General features: G+C 38.2%; 1 pseudogene; it reads right to left on the bottom strand.

Moving 5' to 3' along the window:
* Positions 1 to 7839: 7839 nt before the first annotated feature.
* LOC103303591 (corepressor interacting with RBPJ 1-like) lies at positions 7840 to 9266 on the bottom strand (annotated as a pseudogene).
* Positions 9267 to 12288: the final 3022 nt, after the last annotated feature.

Below are 12288 nucleotides of genomic sequence, written 5' to 3'. Positions count from 1 at the left end.
TGAACTCCTTCAGTTTTTTCTTGTCTATGAAGCTCTTTATCTGATCTTCAATTCTAAATGACAGCTTTGCTGGGTAGAGTAATCTTGGTTGCAGATCCTTGCTATTCATCACTTTAAATATTTCTTGCCACTCCCTCTGGCCTGAAAAGTTTCTGTTGAGAAATCAGCTGACAGTCTTATGGTCACTCCCTTGTAGGTAACTAACTGCTTTTCTCTTGCTGCTTTTAAAATTCTCTCTATGTCTTTAACCCTTGGCATTTTAATTATGATGTATCTTGGTGTGGGCCTCTTTGGGTTCCTCCTATTTCCTGGACTTGTAAGTCTATTTCTTTCTCTGAGTAGGGAAAGTTTTCTGTGATTATTTCTTCAAATAGGTTTTCAATATCTTGCGCTCTCTCTCTTCTCCTTCTGGCACCCTCATAATGTGAATGTTGGTTCACTTGTCCCATAGGCTCCTTATATTATCTTCATATTTTTTAATTCTTTTTTCTTTTCGCTCTTCTGATTGGGTGTTTTTTTGCTTCCTCATATTCCAAATCGTTGATTTGATTATTGGAATCCTCTACTCTACTGTTGAATCTCTAATTATTCTTTATTTCAGCTAGTGTATGTTTACTTTCTGATTGGTTCTTTTTCATATTTTGAAATTCTCACTAAGATCCTTGAAAGTCTAAGTCCCTTGAAGCTCTCATTAAATCCCTTGAAGCTCTCATTAAGATCATTGAGCTATCTTATAACCATTGTTTTGAACTCTGTATCCAGTAGTTTGCTTGCTCCCATTTCTTTCATTTGTAACCCATGTTTCTCTGTCTCCACATTTTGGCTGTTTCTCTGTGTGTTTCTATGTATTAGGTAGAGCTGCAATGTCTCTGTCTCCTGAGATTAGAATGGCCTTGTGTAGTATGTGTCCTATAGGGCCCAGTGGCTTAGCCTTCCCAGTCACCTGAGCTGGACACTCTAGGTGTACCCATGTGGGCTGTGTGCACAGTCTTGTTGTAATTGAACCTTGATTCCTGTTGGTGTCACTGGAAGGAATTGAACTCAAGGCCAATTGGCTGTGAGGACCAGCTGTGACTACAGTTGAACAGCTGCTGTGCAGGAGACATCCTTGTGGAGCAAGGCTGGCTTCAGTGGGGCTTTGGTGGTCACTGAGTCTACCCCTTGAGCATGTTGCTTATAATCTGGTATGGACTGAAGTTGTCCACCTGGTACATTGGCTTTGGGGCCTCCTGGGATGTGAAAAATCAGCCACTACCTGGAGCCACCTGGAAGGAGTTACAGAGAGGTCTGTAGATGGTTGCTACATATATTGGGCTTGGAAGTGCCCAGACAAGGCCCAGATGTGAAGTAAGGCAAGCTGGAGCTAGTGCCAGGTCTTGGGCCTCTCATTAATAGGTTTGGGGCATGCTGATGCCAGCTGCTGCTTGTTTGAGAGATTTTAGCAAAGTCTGAAGGACAGGCCATTCATATGGAAAAGCTGCTGCAAAAAGCGTGGGTGGGGCTGCAAATTGGATGGGGAGGAGTCTCAGGGAATCACCAGGGTGGAGCAGTATGGGCCATGCTGATGGAAACTCAGATATGGCTGCCAGTCAGCTCTGTGATGGGGGAGGTCCCAGCACAGGAACAATGGCCCATGCAAACATCCACGTCTGAAAAAAAGCCAACCGTGAGTTCCTGCCCTGGTGCCAGACAATCCAGTTCCTCCCCATATGTCCCTAGATTCTCCAAAGCCACCCATTGCTGGAGCTTAGAGGAAGTGGGGCCATGTAAGTTCATGTGCCAACCCTTTAAGAGGAATTGCCTGGGACTCTGGCAGCCTCTGTGTCACTCAGCTGCAATCCCCGCTGGTTTTTACAGCTCTAAGTTATGGGGACTTCTCTTCCCAGCTCTGGAACTCTGGACTGGGGTTCTGGTGTGTGGCTGGGATCCCTTGCTTCTCATGGGAGGCCACCACAGCAGAAATATCTCTCCTGATTAAAAAAATGCCACACACGGGTGTTGGAACAGCCTGTTTGGCACCTCCGCCCCTCCTACCTTCTCAATGTACTTTCTTCTTTACTTCCATAGTTGTAGGACCTCCATTCAGCCAGCTTTCAGGTGGTTCTAAAAGATGGTTGTTCTGTATTTTAGTTGTAATTTTGATGTGATTGTGAGAAGCATTTTCCTACATCAACATCTTGGTTCTCCTCTAGAATTGTTTTCTTAATTTCATTTTTGGATTGTTCATTGCTAGTCTATAAAAATACAATTGATTTTTATAATGGGCATACATCCTATAATTTTGTTCAACTCATTTTTAGTTTTAACAGGTTTTTTTTTTTTTTGTGAAGTCCTTAGGAATTTTGATATTAAAGATCATGTTATCTGAAAATAGAGATAGTTTTACTTCTTCCTTTCCAATATGAATATTGTCAGCTGTAAACAAAGGTCAAATACGTATTCCCGCACCAAAACAATTTATTTGGGTTGCAAGAAAGGATTGCAACTCAGTACATGCAGCCATGGGGAGCCATGTACTAAAAGAGAGTAAGAGGAAGCTGGAAGACCCTTTTTAAAGAGGGGAAGAAGATGTTAAGGGAGGGGCTGTTATTACTGTAGAGCTTTGTTGTAAACCTAGAGATCTTCCTGTAGGGATTTTGTGACTGACACAGGGTGTGAGAGCTCCTTCCACTGGCCCTCCAGATTCCTGTCTAGGTTAAGGTCTCTGTCATAAATTTTGACAATACTTCTATTTTTTTTCTTGCCTAAATGTCCTACCTAGAATCTATAGTAACATTTTAAATAGAAGTGATGAAAGAAAAATCCTTGTTTTGTTACTGATTGGGGGTGAGAAGGGGTTTCAGTCTTTCATAATTAAGTATGATACTTTAGTGAGGTTTTATAGATGCCATTTATCAGGATGAGAAAGTTCATATTTTTGTTGTATGTGCTTATCATGAAGGAGAATTGAAATTTGTCAAATGTTTTTCCTGCTCCTATTTATTCTATGATTTGTCTTTTATTCTATTGATATATTACATTATTCTTCAGATATTAAAATGACCTTACATTCCTGGGATACATCCCACTTGGTCATGGTATATAATTCTTTATATATATTGCTGGATTCAACTTGCTTGAATTTTTTGAGGGTTTTTTTCTTGTGTCTATAGTCATAAGAGATATTGGTCTGTATTTTTCTTATGCTGTCTATGTCTAGTTTTGGGATTAGGGTAATACTGGCCTCATAGAATGCATTGATATATATTCCACTATCCTCTTCTGTTTTTTTTTAAAAAATTTGTTAAGGATTGGTATGGATTCTTCTTTAAATGTAGAATTCAACTGTCATCTGGGCTTGGTCTTTTCTTTGTAGGAAATTTTAAAATTACTAATTCAATCTCTCACTTGTTATATATCTATTTATATTTTCTGTTACTTAGTGAGTCAATTTTAGGTAGTCTATGTCTCTCTAGAAATTTGTCTATTCCATTAGGTTATCTAATTAGTTCGCATACAATTGTTCATAGTATTTGCTTATAATCCTTTTTGTTTCTATAGGTTTGGTAGTAATGCTCCCCCTTTGATTACTGATTTTAGTAATTTGATTCCTTTCTCTTTTTTTCTTGGTCAGTCTAGAAAAAGATGCATCAACTTTGCTGATATTTTCAAAGAATCAATTTTTTGTTTTGTTATTTCTCTAATGTTTTTCTAGTTTTTCTTATTTTCACTCTCATATTTATTATTTTTTTGTTTTGTCTTGCTTTGGGTTTATTTTGCTGTTCTTTTTTTGTTTGTTTTTTAAGATGATAGGTTAGCCCTAGCCAGTTTTCTCAGTGGTTAGGGCATTGGCCCATGGACTGAAGGGTCCTGGGTTTACCTGGGGATGCAGGTTCAATTCCCAGTTGGAGCACATGCAGGAGGCCACCAATTCATGTGTCTCTCTCACATTGATGTTTCTCTCTTTCTGTCTTTTCCCCTCCCTTCCACTCTTTAAAAATCAATGGAAAAAAACATCCTTGGGTGAGGATTAACAACAAACAACAACAAAAGATGAAAGGTTAGGTTGAATTTGGATATTTTTCTTTATAATGTTCCCATCTGTAGCTATAAAGTTCTGAGCATGCTTTCAGTGTATTCCATATGTTTGACGCTTTCCTTTTTCATTCATTTGAAAGTATTTTCTAATTTCTTGTGATTTCTTCTTATTATTGAAGAGTATATTTAATTCAATTTTGTGTATTTTTCAAATTTCCTGCTGTTATTGATTTCTAATTTAAAACCATTGTAGTTAGAGACCATACTTCGTATAATCTCAATCCTTTAAAATTTATCGAGGTTTGTTTTACAGCTTAGCATATAGCATATACGTATATCTTAAAGAATGTTCTATGTACCCTTGAGAAGAATGTGTATTCTGCTGTTATTGGGTGGGGTGTTTTAAGAGGTCTATTAGGTCTGATTTTAATACATGAGGAAAATGAGATCAAAATGGGATTTGTGGATTATTCAATGTTACATATCTAGCTGGTCACAGAGGAGGAACTATTAGTATGAATTATGTGAAATTGCCATCCTTGAATATTAAAAAACTACTAATTATGAGCAATTTCTTATAGTTCAACCTCACAGAACGTAAGTCTCCTGACTATGAAACCAGTGTTCTTATCACTAAACTAGGATATTGTATTAGGATAGGCTGTGCTGTATAAGGCATATACCCTGAACCATCCTTGGCTTAGCACAGTGAATACTGATTTCTTGCTCATCTTATTCTGTGCAGGAACTGCAACTTTCCTCCAAATGGTGACTCAAGGATCACAACTGCTTCCACTCTGGAACATATGGCATGTTCTTAAGGGTGAGTCCTATAGATGGCTTAGATCAGTGGTCGTCAACCTTTCGGACCTCATGGACCACCAGTTGTCTGCAGAACACCGGTTGGCAACCGCTGCTCCAAAGGTTTCCTTAAACCAGTGGTCACCAACCTTTCAGACCTCATGGACCACCAGTGGTCTGCAGACCACTGGTTGGCATCCACTGGCTTAGATGATTTCTGTGTACATCTCATTGGCCCAGTCACATAGGCCAAACATATGCTGTGTGGTCACTTTTCTTCCAAATATAATTTTCTATCCTTAGCCAAGTATATTTGAAATGTAGTCTAACCTGGGGCATGTCTGTGGTCTCTTTCCATCTCAAGAATTCACACCTTTTTGGATTTCATTTTAGGAATATTTAAAATATATTTTCAACAATTCAAAATATAGGTATTAAAAATGCCTCTGACTTAAATTATTTTGATGAATTTTCACAAATGTGAAGCCCTATCATATTTTAGCAAATTTAGGACACATTATTAATGTATTAGAGAAAACATCTGTCCATAATTAATATCCAAAATTTATAAAGAACTTAAAACAAAAAAAAGAAACAAAAATAAGTCCAATTAAAAAAAGAACAGAGGCCGAAACCGGCTTGGCTCAGTGGATAGAGCGTCGGCCTGCGGACTGAGGGGTCCTGGGTTCGATTCCGGTCAAGGGCATGTACCTTGTTGCGGGCACATCTCCAGTAGGGGGTGTGCAGAAGGCAGCTGATCGATGTTTCTCTCTCATCGATGTTTCTAACTCTCTATCTCTCTCCCTTCCTCTCTGTAAAAAATCAATAAAAATATATTTATAAAAAAAAAAAAAGAACAGAGGACCTGAATAGACACTTCTCCAAAGAGGACATACAGATGGCCAAGAAACATATGAAAAGATGTTCAACGTCACTAATTATCAGAGAAATTCAAATTAAAACCACAATGAGACATCACCTCATACCTGTCAGAATGGCTATCTATATAGCCTAATATTCTAATTGTCCCCTCGGGAGTTCGACCAGGAGACCAGGAGTTTGATCGCTCGCTATTATGTGTGCTGACCACCAGGGGGTGGTGCAGAACGAAGGGAGGCCCCGGCGGGCAGCTGGAAGGCCCCCGATCGGCCCTGATCACTGGCCAGGGCTAGGGACCTACATGTGCACTAATTTCATGTGCACCATGCCTCTAGTTATCAATAAATCAATAAACAAGTGTTGGCAACAATGTAGAGAAAGGAAACCCTGATGCACTGCTGGTGGGAATGCAGATTGGTGCAGCAATTATGGAAAACAGTATGGAGATTACTCAAATTAAAAGTGGCACTGTTTTATGACCTAGTGATTCCACTTCTGAATATATATCCAAAGAAACCCAAAACACTAATTCCAAAAAAATATATGCACCCCTATGTTCTCTACAGCATTACTTATAATAGCCAAGCTAAGGAAGCAAACCAAGTGCCCATCAAAAATGGTGATACACATATACAATGGAATATTACTTGGCCATAAAAAAGAATGCAGCACTACCATCTGTGACAGCATGAATGGACCTAGAAGGTATTATGCTAAGTGAAAATAAGTCAGTCAAAGAAAGATAAATACCATATGATTTCACTTATATGTGAATCTAAAGAACAAAATAAATGAACAAACAAAATTGAAACAGACTCATAGAAACAGAGAACAGACTGATAATTGCCAGAGGGGAGGTGGGTGGGAGGCTTGGTGAAAATAGTGAAGGGATTAAGAAGTACAAATTGGTAGTTACAAAATAGTCACAGGGATGTAAAGTACAGCATAGAGAATATAGTCAATAATATTATAATAACTATGTATGGTGCCAGGTGGGTACTGAAAATATCAGGGGAAACACTTTGTAAAGTATATGATTCTCTAACCACTATGATGTACACCTGAAACTAATACAAAGTAATATTTAAAAAAATAAAAATATAGTGAAAAAAATATAAAGGCCATAATAAACTCACTAGAGATATTCTGAGGACCAGAGCATGGACTCCATCCTGTTTCTGTCAGCTATCTACTGGTAAAAAATAACAAAAACGAAAAACAAAAACAACCTTTGACTTACTTGCACAGCCATCTATAAATTGCAAAGGGAAATCAACTTGTGTGGGTTTGTGTAACCCCTGCTCTAACAACATGTCTACTGAGAAAAGCCCTCTAATTAAGCAAACATTTCATAGATCTAGAACTACATACAGATGCCTGGTTATGGCCACCACAGCTTTCCTAAAGCCTTAACCTGGACAAAATCTCATTTCAACTCTGGTAAGCATCTCCTCATATGCCCATCAAGGGAGCAAAGTGCAATTTTTTAGTGGGATCAGAAAAAGGAAATGGGATATGCTCTCTCGGTGAGTAATTTACCATTAGCTTTAAAAACCAGGGTGGCTGAGAAATAATTTCCACCCACTTCTTTCAAATAAACCCCAAGGAAGCCTATGAGTGGCTGGTGTCCATTGAGATGGAATCAGAAACAAGGGCATTGTGGGAACTGTCTCCTGCCCCAGCTGACATGGAGAATGCAGGAGCCTTTCTATGGCATAGCAAGGGATTGGGGAAGAGGCAAGAAGAAAAAAAAGTCCATTTATAGCACTGACACCAAAGGACTCCAAATCCATACATGCTTGACTCAAAATAAAGAACTAGAGAGAAACTTATAAAATCTTTTTTTTCCAGAGTTTATGGTGTGTGTGTTTTTTATATCTGGTATAGAGGGCACAAAAAATACTTATCAACAGAAAATATTTTTACAGCTCCAAAACAGATTACTTACAAGTAATGCAAAGTTTATTCTTATGTAGTTTTTCCTTGATATGACAGTTTACAGAGATTGAAAACTAAAACAGAGCTTTTTTATTAGAAAGACAATAGTACATATTAGCCTTTGCTAGACGTATTTGATAAGAAAGTAGATATATTTTTATTCCCAGCTAATTGTTACAAGCAGTCTCTATTCTCTTTACTTCTTCATTCTCTCCGTGTCACTCTAGTATGCTTATCTCCTGAGTTTTCTCTGTGCATTTTTCCTCCTCTGTATATATCTGTTCTGTGGCTTCTGGTATCATTTCTTGTATTCCACTCTTCACTGGGACTCTGATAAGACCATTTTCTTACTTTTCTTTGCTTGTAACTACTATGACTTCTGCTTCGGCTTCTCCTGCTTCTCTCATCTCTGCTCCAGCCTCTCCTGCTCCTCTCATTTCTTTCAGATCCTCTATTCTCTGGACTGTGGTTATGGCTCCTAGATTTTTTGTCAAAATCAGAATAATTCCATTTGCTAGTCTCCCTAGAACTCACTTGTTTTAAAAATCTAGGCTCATCCTTGACTTTTTCCTTATTACAGTAGTAATAAGGAAAAAGTTCTTCATAAAGTTTTCTCTTCATAGACTTGTCCTTTTCTCCTATATCACTGTTTTTCTTTCTTGTACATTTGTTTTTATTTCTTTTCTTCTTTTGTATTTTTTTCATTGTTGTCACTCTCACTGCTGCTTTCTGAAGTCTCACTGGAGGAAAAGGAAGAGGGGGAGGAAAAGGAAGAGGAGAAGGAAGAGGGGGAGGAGAGGAGGAGAAGGAGGAGGAGAAGGAAGAAGAGGAGAAGGAGGGGGAGAAAGATTTGTGTTCATGTTTTTTTGTGTTTATTTCTACTCTTCTGAAGCTTTTTCTTTTTTCTATCTTTTTTCTTTTTCTTGTTTTTCTTCTCAAGTCAATCCTATTTCCTGAGAAGTTTCTGTTTTTGTTTGGTTGATAGTAACTTTAAAAATTCAACTCTGGATCTTCTTTACCCTCACTTGCAACACATTCCTTTGATGAATCATTTGCATTCAAATTTCTCCTGAGTACATTTTGTTTCAGTGCAAACCCACTGTTTCTCATCTCCGCTATTAGCTCCGAGGGATGCATTGATGGTCCTGAGCCATGGGTGAGAACTGAACTTGCATTGATTCCAGAAAGACCAAACAAAGGACATTCCTGATTTGTGTTGACATGACTCCATTTGTGATATTTAATGCATCTCACATTTCGAATCTGAATACCAAAGGGCTGATCTCAGATGTTCATGTCATCTTTGGCATATTTTTCTCGTGGCTCTCTTTTCTGCCATTCAAATTTGTATTCAGTCTCTCCTGTTTCTTCTTTCTCTTTATTTTCTTTTTTAGCTCCTGGTGGGGCCTCATACATGAAATTAAGGCCATTCTTTATAATTCATCTCCCATAAGCAATCTATTATCATATAATTCTTGTTCTTTAAGATATTGTTGCATTAATTCTTGTTTCTTCTTATCATATGATATTTTTTTGTCCTGCCACCCATACTTTCTTGAAATTGGATTTGGAGGCGAGATGAAAGTCCTCCTTGCACATGAAATTGGCGAAGGATTTCCCCATCTTGGAGGCTGAGCTAGAGAAAGCAGCTGCTACGTATGAGAGCAACATAAACAAATTCTCTATAAAATCTTAATACCACAGAATGTTCAGATGAAATGGCAAATTCCTACTCTTGTAGGATGATGGTTCTCCATATAACTCGTGCTCCCTATAAGAGGCATCTGGGTTTTTCTAAAGGTATCAATTTGATTAATGCGCAGGTTTGGTTCAGACAGATAGCAATAGTTTTTGGTTAGTGGTTAACTTCTGTCATTCCCCAGTGCCACCTCCAGCTCAGGCACCTTTAGCCTTGACTTTAAAGATACACACTTGGCAGTTATGGAGGGTAAAAGAATCTGGTATATTTTTCTTTTACCATTAAAAATTTGGTAAAAGAATAGCAGTTATTGTAGAATAGCAGTTTTCAAACCCATGCACAGTTCTTAAAAATTATCGAGAAACGCAGCCTGGCCAGTGTGGTTCAGTGGTTGAACATTGACCTATAAATCAGGAGGTCATGGGTTCAATTCCCGGTCAGGGCACATGCCCAAGTTCTGGGCTCAACCCCCAGTGTTGGTCATGCAGGAGGTGGCCAATTAATGATTCTCTCTCATCATTGATGTTTCTATCCCTCTCCCTTCCTCTTTGAAATCAATAAAAATATATTTTAAAAATTATCAAGAAACCCAAAGAGTAGGAGTTTTGTCAAGAACCAGGAACAAAGACCAAATATTAGAACAAGGGATGACCCTATCACCCCTATCATTTGGGACTTTACAAAGGTTTTAGAAGTCTCAGTTATGAACTGGAGAAAAGGCCCGATATATATTTCTTATTTTGCCACAATCAGTCTATCAGTATACCACATATTAAAAAAAAGATTGTTAGCATGACCACTGATTTCATCAGAAAAATCTTTAAATATAGGGATGTTGTCAAACTCATAGTGGCAGATGCAGGTTTTTAAAAAATTTGAATTTTCACTTGAAAGTCTGAATTTTACCATTGGCGACAAACGCTATCAGTTGTTTTCCTTGAAGTGATAGGCTCATTTCATTCATTTGGGAGAAAATGATTGCCAAATACCCAAGTTTGCGGAATCAGTTTGTCAGTTCTTTCGAGTAAAATTGGTGATGTTTCATTAAAAAAAGCAGCTAGCTGTTTTGCCTTGCAAACCATTGCCCAAGGGCTTTGCCTCCTGACAACCACCACACCTGGGTATGCAGGAGTGCTCTGTGCACTTCCCTTCCATTATGAAGGGAACATCCTTCTGTGACACTTTGGTATGTTTGTTTTTACTTTAAGTGTATGGTGGTGACTCCCAAGTCAATTTTGTTTCGCTGCTTGGATTCATGCTAAGTGTCATCAGTTTTACCCACCATGACTTTTGCACCATCAGAGCAAATACCTGTATAGTAAAGACAACTAACATTCTAGTATTATTGTGAAAGAGAAGGGGCAGGCCAGGCTGAGGGACTCCCTCCAGTGCATGTGTTTCATGCACCGGGCCTCTAGTACTAACATAGTATAATATCAGAAAGGTTGTAGAAAATATTAAAATCTGCAAATAACAGGATTACTTCTATTATATTCTAAAATATATTTATTTCCTCTGGCTCTATTTTGGTTCATCAGTTTATGTTGTTCATTATATTCCACAAATGACTGAGATCATGTGATATTTATCTGTCTCCAACTGGCTTATTTCACTTAGCATAATGCTCTCCAGGTCCATCCATGCTGTTGCAAATGGTAAGAGTTCCTTCTTTTTTACAGCAGCGTAGTATTCCATTGTGTAGATGTACCACTGTTTTTTAATCCACTCATCTGCTGATGGGCACTTAGGCTGTTTCCAAGTCTTAGCTATTATAAATTGTGCTGCTATGAACATAGAGGTGTACATATCCTTTCTGATTGGTATTTCTGATTTCTTGGGATATATTCCTAGAAGTGGGATTACTGGGTCAAATAGCAGTTCCATTTTTAATTTTTTGAGGAAACTCCATACTGTTTTCCACAGTGGCTGCACCAGTCTGCATTCCCATCAGCAGTGCACAAGGGTTCCTTTTTCTCTGCATCTTCGCCAGCACTCTTATGTTGATTTGTCGATGACAGCTATTCTGACAGGTGTGAGATGGTACCTCATATTGTTTTGATTTGCATCTCTCAGATGATTAGTGACTTTGAGCATGTTTCCATCTGTCTCTTGGCCTGCTGTAGGTCCTGTGAAAGTAGTTTTGACATCGCAACCTCAAGGGGTCCACAGATCATACTTTGAGAACCACTATTTTAGAAGCTATCCTCCCATTATAAAGATTAACTGCTAATACTTTCCTGAAGTTCATTTATAGAAACAAAAAATGGAACTGAAATAATTTGGGAAAACCCCAAGAAAAATACTCAGTTATCTTAGTCATCAAAGTGCAAGCCCCTGGAAAGAACTATTATCTTTTAATATTTGAACAGCATCCTGGGAATGCAATAAATAATAATAATGAAAGTAGCTTATGTTTGTTGTAAGGTTCACTACTGGGGAAGAACTGTGCTATGTACTTCAAATGCAGTGTCTCCATTACTCTTCTGCAAATTCTGAGGTAAATGCTATATAATCTCATTTTCTAGATGAGGAAACTGGACAGAGAAAGGTAAAAGAAGACAGGATCACAAGACAGATGTGGGTTTGAACTCAAGAAGTCTAATTCCCAGAGCCTGGGCCCTTAAATCCTGCATAATATTCCATGTCACACCTAAGCTCCAATTTTACTTACTGTGCTTCTTCCATCTATGTGGGCCCATTCAAATCCTCAAGAGAAAGGAAATGTCTCGTGTTGACTATAGTGCCCAAAGGGCTGAATATCTTGATATTTAGGCTGAGTAAAACGTCTTGCCATTTTAAGCTATGCTGGCTTAAATTTCACATTAAAAGTGAAATCTTGAACGACTGTGCCCCATTGATATATTTATCTAACTGAGGCGGGAACCAAGAGGGTAGAAAAAAACAAAACAAAAAAGCTGTTTTCTTGAATGCTTGACAAAAATTTGTGTGTTTGT

The sequence above is a fragment of the Eptesicus fuscus genome, chromosome 16, assembly GCF_027574615.1.
Source record: "Eptesicus fuscus isolate TK198812 chromosome 16, DD_ASM_mEF_20220401, whole genome shotgun sequence".
Taxonomy (NCBI): domain Eukaryota; kingdom Metazoa; phylum Chordata; class Mammalia; order Chiroptera; family Vespertilionidae; genus Eptesicus; species Eptesicus fuscus.
The sequence above is the reverse complement of the archived record's forward strand: the minus strand, read 5'-3'. Positions and strand labels throughout refer to the sequence as shown.